This window comes from Pinus tabuliformis, chromosome 4_1, assembly GCF_031772625.1.
Source record: "Pinus tabuliformis cultivar Carrire ecotype Pingquan chromosome 4_1, CPIR1, whole genome shotgun sequence".
NCBI classification, from domain to species: Eukaryota; Viridiplantae; Streptophyta; class Pinopsida; order Pinales; family Pinaceae; genus Pinus; species Pinus tabuliformis.
In genome coordinates this window covers 211,302,727-211,310,827 of record NC_142303.1, presented here as the reverse complement: position 1 = coordinate 211,310,827, position 8,101 = coordinate 211,302,727, and the positions used below count along the sequence as shown (strand labels likewise).

The 8,101-nt window shown below is 38.2% G+C and overlaps 1 pseudogene; it reads right to left on the bottom strand.

Annotated features, from left to right (window-relative positions):
- LOC149174961 (cysteine-rich receptor-like protein kinase 29) lies at positions 1–7,769 on the bottom strand (annotated as a pseudogene).
- Positions 7,770–8,101: the final 332 nt, after the last annotated feature.

The following is an 8,101-nucleotide window of genomic DNA, read 5'->3' as shown; positions in this document are numbered from 1 at the left end:
TCACAGAGGCTTCGTCATTCTGGATATATACACAGTGGACAACACATCCTCAATATCGTCACGGGCATCCCTGATACGCTTGTACATGAACTAAATAGCATGGTCTTAACTTTATTAAGGGAAATTGGATATGCTCAGTTGGGAATAAAAGGGAAATTGTATCTTACCGATCCCAAAAGAATCTACATTTCAGGTGGCAAATTGTAATCATTCTTCTTTATTCCTGTGATAATTTCGTGGACAAGAACACCAAAACTATAAACATCAGTTTTTACAGATACTTGCCCCAACATAGCATACTCTGGCCATATAACCGCTGCATATACAGAGTACAATGTCAAATATCATAAATTAAGGCAAAAATTTAGAAATAGGAAATGATAAGTTATTTGAAAAGGAAGCATAGCTGCAACCAAGATTGCCAATCCATCCCCAGATCATAAAAAAGCTTAATCAAGAATGCAAAAACCCACCTTTTAGGCAAAACATTTAGAAATGGGAGAGGATAAGTTATTGGAAAACGAAGCATATTTGCAACCAAGACTGTAAATCCCCAAATCATAAAAACGCATAACCAGGAATGCAAAACCCCATTTTCCAACCTACAAATACAATATTGTCAATACTATTGAAGTACAATGGAATTACAATATTGTCAATCCTATTGAAGGAAAATGAACAGAGTAAAACATCTGCATTAACAGAGTAGTGATGGTATTGAAATCTCACTAAGTTCCAACAACTTTTGCAGTAATGATGTGAGTTTGGCCATCAGGAAAAAGTCTTGCTAAGCTGAAATCTGCTATCTTAGGGTTCAGTTCCTCGTCCATCAACACATTGCTTGCTTTAACATCCAGATGAATAATGCGCGGTCTCGAGTCCTGATGAAGATAGAGAAGCCCACGAGCTACTCCCATTATTATATGGTAACGCTTTCCCCAATCAAGCTGGTTGCGTTTGTTTGGGTCTGTATCGGTGTATGACATTAATTAATTTGGCATAATCTGAATATCCTTGTTGAAACAGTGATAATTTTAATTTTCTGTCTACTTTCGTAATAACATGGAAGCCACTTACCGAAGAAGATTTGATCAAGGCTCTTATTGGGTAAGTATTCATAGACGAGCAATCTTTCTGATCCCTCTACGTAGCAGCCGCCCAGTAGGCATACAAGATTTCGATGTTGAATTGCGGCTCCAAGTTTAACTTCATTTAAAAACTCTTTTGTCCCTTGCATAGATGTGAAGGACAGTGTTTTCACGGCTATTTCTTTTCCATCTGGTGTAGTTTCCTACACAAAAGATCGGTATAAAAGTTTGGTAAATTATTAAGCTTAATTGTCTTTCCCCAATATATTGTTTTCAAACTGCTAATCTATAGTCAATTGTGCTCAGAGAAGAGCCTAAATATCTCTCTATTTTAAGGTAGTAAATATTATTACTCGACGCTGTTGGAATTTTCTGATAAATTCCATAACAGACAGACAAAAAATTGCTCTGTTTTTGCACTCTGTTTTTTGCACAGAAAAACAGAAAATCGCTTGCTGGAAACGGTGTTTCAGCAACATAGTTTGGTGTTGTAGCCACTGAGTTTGATGTTGTAGCAACGCAGAATAACACTCTGTTTTTAACACAGAAAAATACTCTGTTTTTAACTCAGAAAACAGAAAAAAAACGTTCTCTGGAAATGGTGTTGCAACAACGTAGTTTGGTGTTGCAGCAACGCTGTAACTGATGTAACAGCAACGGTGACGGTGTAACAGCAACATGAAAAATTAACTTGTGTTTATTAAAAATAAACTAATTGTTACAGATTTGTCTTCCTCATACTGAGGAAATTTCACAACTTCTATTACAAAACAGATTCACCAAGGAACGCTTCTGTTCCACACAAATAAACATCTGTTAAACAAATTTCATTCAAATATCTGCACTGCTGTGCATTTTTCCCTTTCTGCTTTCTGCTGCGCTGTCGCATCTACTCCTGTTGTGCACTGCTGTGCGTTTCACTATCTGGCAAGTATTTTTTTCACGCTGCTGCGTGCTCTCCTCTGCTCTCTATCAATTTGCTGCTAACCTTAAAACTGAACTGCTGTGTGATGCATTTATATGTTAAAACATATCAGATTTAAATAATAAAATATTACAGAATATCTTATAATGCTTATCTCCGAATTTATTGCAGCAAGGCGGTGACGCTTCTATCAAAAAACAAGTCGGCTGTCTGCAGGGGAATTCAATTGAAACTTTAATGCATATTAATGTGCAAAAATATTGGGCTTGACTTTAAGGCATCGAACAAGCTGGAGTATTTACTGCTAATCAAATTCCTGTCCAGCTGTTCATTGTTGCAGTTGGAATTAAATTCCAACACTCCCCCTTAATTTCAACTGCTGCATACCCAAACATTTCCTGAAATGATCAAAGCCTTTCTTTGCTAATGGTTTTGTCAAGATGTTAGTTAGCTGATCCTCTGTTCTGCAGTGCTGCAAAACAATCTCACCATTGTTAACCAATTCACGTATGAAGTGAAATTTGGTGTCTATGTGCTTTGTTCTTTTATGAAAAACAGAGTTTTTAGACAATGCTATTGCTGAGCTATTGTCACAGTAAATGGTTGTGCCCTTTTCTTGTTCATGACACAAATCTTTGAGAACTCTTCTCAGCCATACTGCTTGGCATGCTGCTGCTGTTGCTGCCACATACTCTGCCTCTGCTGTTGACAAAGATACAACTGGTTGCTTCTTGGAATCCCATGAGATGGCTCTCGATCCCATATGAAACACATATCCCGATATGCTTTTCCTATCATCAACACTTCCAGCCCAATCACTGTCAGTGTAACCTATCAACATGAAACTTTCAGAAGAGGAGTATAAAATACCAAACCCCTTCGTTCCATTCACATACCTTAGAATCCTCTTGGCTACCTGCCAATGAGTCTCTTTCGGTCTTTCCATAAATCTGGAAATTAAACTCACAGCGTGCATAATGTCCGGCCTAGTTGCAGTCAAGTACATAAGGCTGCCAACTATGTTCTTGTATAGTTTTGGATCAAAATATTTGCTGCTGTTTTCTTTGGTCAATTTCAACCCCACTACAGTTGGAGTCACAGCTGCTTTGCTGTTCTGCATGTTAAATCTCTTCAACACTGTTTCTACATATTTATCTTGAGAAATGAAAACACCATTTTCACTTTGGTCTACTTCAATTCCAAGAAAATATCTTAAGAAGCCAAGTCAGTCATTTCAAATTCACTTTTCATGACTGCTTTAAAATCAGCAATGAAAGAAGCATCATTGCTAGTAAAAATCAGATCATCTACATATAAAACAACAATAATAATCTTACTGTCATTCTGTTTTATGTAGAGTGTGGGTTCACCATCACACTTATCAAACCCATTCTCAATCAGATAAGCATCAATTCTGCTGTACCATGCTCTTGGAGCTTGCTTCAGCCCATAAAGAGCCTTCTTCAGTTTACAAACTTTATGCTCTTGGCCTTCAACTTCATAGCCAGGAGGTTGATCAACATAAACCTCTTCTTTTAACACTCCATTCAAGAATGCTGATTTAACATCCATCTGATAAATTTTCCATTTGTGTTGTGCTGCAATAGACAACACTGTTCTGACTGTTTCCATCCTTGCTACTGGTGCAAATGTTTCATCATAGTCTTTGCCTTGTTGCTGCTTGTAGCCTTTCACAACAAGTCTTGCTTTGTGCCTGTCAATCTTACCTTCAGCATTGCTTTTGGTCTTATAGACCCACTTAACTCCAATGGCATCCTTGCCTTTAGGGAGGTCCACTAACTCCCATGTTTTACTCTTCTCAATTGCACCAATTTATTCATTCATTACTTCAATCCATTTATCTTCATTTACAACATCTTCAAAATGAATTGGGTCATCAACATGACAATACAAAGCGAATAATGAATTCAGACCGGTATTGTTACTTACCTCTCCTTGTTCATAAATCTCATTCAGATTTCTGAATCTTGGTCTTCTTGGTGTGCTTGGAGTTCCATCCGAACTTGAGGGTATATCTGATCCCTGTGGTGTTTCAGCAACAACTGTTTGTGGTGTTACAACAACTGTTCTTCCTTGACTTCTCAAGGCTATTCGAATTCCAGCTTGTGGTGTGGTTTGTTGAACTTGCTGTGGTGGAGGAGGAGCCACCAAGGAAGGATTATTTGCTGCTGTCCCTTCCTCTTGTTCTTCATGAGACACAATTCTCTTCACATTTACTGTTTTTTCGAAGCTTCCATCCCAAGCTTCATCTTCAATGAACTGCACATCTCTGCTTACTATTAATTTCTAGGTGGATGGATTATAGAGTTTGTATGCTTTTGACTCATCATAATAGCCAATAAAGACACACTTCTCCCCCTTACTATCAAGCTTTTGCCTTAGCTGATCCGGTACATGTGCATATGCTACACAACCGAATACTCTCATGTGAGTGACAGTTTGTTTTTGACCACTCCATGCCTCTTCTGGTATTCTGTTCATGACAGCTTTAGTTGGGCATCTATTCAAGATGTAAACTGCGCAAGTAACAGCTTCTGCCCAATACTCATGCGGCAAGTGTTTTGCCTTCAGCATACTTCTGACCATGTCAAGAATGGTCCTATTCTTTCTTTCAGCAACACCGTTTTGCTGAGGTGTATACCTTGCGGTGAATTGCTTTTGTATGCTATTCTCTCTACAAAAACGTAGAAAGTCTTGGGAGATGTACTCTCCTCCTCTATCTGTTCTGAACACTTTGATATAATGCCCACACTGCTTATCAACAAGAGTTTTGAAGTGGCGGAATTTCTCAAACACTTCACTCTTCTGTTTCAGCATATACACCCATGTCTTTCTGGTGTAATCATCAATGAAAGTTAAAACATATTTATTTCCGGCAAATGATGGTATTTGCATCGGTCTGCACACATCAGAGTGAACAATTTCCAAGGGTGCTTTTGCCCTTATACTCTTTTCTGCTGGAAAGCTTTCTTTGTGTTGCTTGCCCAAGATGCAGCCTTCACAAAGGCTGTCCAGTTTCTCAATTAACGACAATCCCTTTACCATTCCCTTTCTGTGCAACAGATTCAGGCCTCCGAAATTGAGATGTCCAAATCTCAAATGCCACAACCAATTCACATCTTTCACTTGTTCCTGAAAGACTTCTTGTGTTACAGCCGCAATAGTTCTTCCTTCCTTCAAATCTGCCCTGAGTTTGAGAGGAAACATTCTATTGTTGGTCATCTGCACCTGTGCAATGATCTTCTTACTTGGAGGTATGTCTGTGATTGTACACGTATCATCTTTGAAGAACACATTGTAACCTTTGTCAATGAGCTGTCCAATGCTCAAAAGATTACATTTCAGACCAGGTACATAGTATACCTCTGGCACAATCATATGTTCTCCATTTTTTGCTCGAATACTGACTCTGCCCTTACCCTTGACAGATATCTTATCATCAGTCCCTGTTGTTACCTCAGATTTCACATTTTCATCCAGATTGGCAAACATTGCAATATTTCCAGTCATGTGATTACTACAACCTGAGTCTTAGAACCAAAAATCTTCTTGTTTGTCTTGTGTTATGTTACATGTTAACAACACGTTCTTTGGGTTCTTATCTTCTTCATTTGCAAAATTAGCATTCTGCCTATTATTCATGTCATTTTGTTTTTTCCTACATTCATTGGCATAGTGCCCATATTTCTTACAATAATGACATTGGACTTGGGATTTGTCATACCTTTGTCCATGAGCTTGCTGTTTGCTTGAACCTTCAGCTTGGGTCTGATTGCAGCTCCTTCCGCTTGTGCTAGCAAGATAATTTCTGCCTCTGTTTTGGCTTCTTCCACGACCTCTGTTATTTGCTCTGCCTCAACCTCTTCTTTGGCCAAAAGACATCTGAGTCTTGAATGCTTGCTCAAATGAGGAATCTGTTCCTCTACTCAGTCTGTGTTCATGAGACAACAGAGAAGCACTCAGCTCATCTACCGTGAACTGTGAGAGATCTTTTGTTTCTTCTATTGCTACCACAATAGATTCAAACCTTGAGGGTAAACATCTCAAGATTTTCTCTACAATCCTTCTATCTTCAAGAATCTCACCATGAGATCTTATCTGGGTTATCAAGCCAATAACCTGAGTGAAGAATGAACCTATTGTATCAGATTCCTTCATGCTGAGATTTTCAAAGTCTCTCCTCAACATTTGCAACTTTGTAGTCTTCACCTTCTCCATGCCTTGATAGGCAGTTTTGAGAATATCCCATGCCTCCTTAGATTTTGTTGCTGCAGCAATCCGCGGAAAAGCACTTTCATGTACTGATTGGAAGAGGAAAAAGAGGGCTTTAGCATCCTTCTTTCTGTCACCCTTCAACTGGTCTCTTTCTGCTACTGTTAAAGCAGCCAGTGCTGTTGCATCTGCAGGTTCAGAATAGCCAGTTTCAACCAGCTCCCATATTCCTTGAGAAGCAAACAATGCTTTCATTGTTATGTACCAATAACTGTGATTTTTCCCATTAAACTGTGGTAGTTTGGAATTTGTCAAACTTGTTCCAGCATCTGCCATCTTAACCAGTATTGGTAAAGAAGAGATATTGACTGTAAAATGAAAACAAGCAAAAACTTTCTCTGCTGGGAAAAATTCTGCTCAACAAGCTTCTTACAGCTCCTACAGTGAAAAACAAGCTCTGTTTTTGACTCACTGAGTGCCTAGACTAGCTCCGATACCATGTTGGAATTTTCTGATAAATTCCATAAAAGACAGACAAAAAATTGCTCTGTTTTTGCACTCTGTTTTTTGCATAGAAAAACAGAAAATCGCTGTTGGAAACAGTGTTTCAGCAACACAGTTTGGTGTTGCAGCAACTGAGTTTGGTGTTTCAGCAACGCAGAATAACACTTTGTTTTTAACACAGAAAAATACTCTATTTTTAACTCAGAAAACAAAAAAATTTCGTTCTGTGGAAATGGTGTTGCAGCAATGTAGTTTGGTGTTGCAGCAACGTTGTAACTGGTGTAACATCAATGGTGACGGTGTAACAGCAACAGGAAAAATTAACTTGCGTTTATTAAAAATAAACTAATTGTTACAGATTTGTCTTCCTCATACTGAGGGAATTTCACAACTTCTATTACAAAACAGATTCACCAAGGAACGCTTCTGTTCCACACAAATAAACATCTGTTAAACAAATTTCATTCAAATATCTGCACTGCTGTGCATTTTTCCCTTTCTGCTCTCTGCTGCGCTGTTGCATCTACTCCTGCTGTGCACTGCTGTGCGTTTCACTATCTGGCAAGTATTTTCTTCATGCTGCTGCGTGCTCTCCTTTGCTCTCTATCAATCTGCTGCTAACCTTAAAACTGAACTGCTGTGTGATGCATTTATATGTTAAAACATATCTGATTTAAACAATAAAATATTACAGAATATCTTCTAATGCCTATCTCCGAATTTATTGCAGCAAGGCGGTGATGCTTCTATCAAAAAACAAGTCGGCTGTCTGCAGGGGAATTCAATTGAAACTTTAATGCATATTAATGTGCAAAAATATCGGGCTTGACTTTAAGGCATCGAACAGGCTGGAGTATTTACTGCTAATCAAATTCCTGTCCAACTGTTCATTGTTGCAGTTGGAATTAAATTCCAACAGAAGCTTACTTAACCCAGCTTACCTTGTACACAGGGCCGAATCCTCCTCCAAGCTTGTTCTGATTATCAAAATTTTTAGTGGAAGCTAGTAATGTTTCCATAGTAAATATTATGTGTCTATTATTATTGAGTATGAGTTCTTCACCTTCATTATCATCTGTATTATGAAAATATAAAATATAAATATAAAATTATATTCAACATAGTACACTTGTCTTATCTAAAGACGTAGTCTGCAATTCAACTATTAAAACCTCAAATAACTCAAATCTTCAATCAAAGACACCCACACAAACACATCTAAAGCCCAGTGTAACCATATATAAAATGCGAGAGGACACTGGGCACATTTTACCACTTTTGCCGAGAAGGAGGAAGGGGCACAAACAGTCTGGCAGAAGTTATTGTATTATGGGGTACATTATTATGTGCA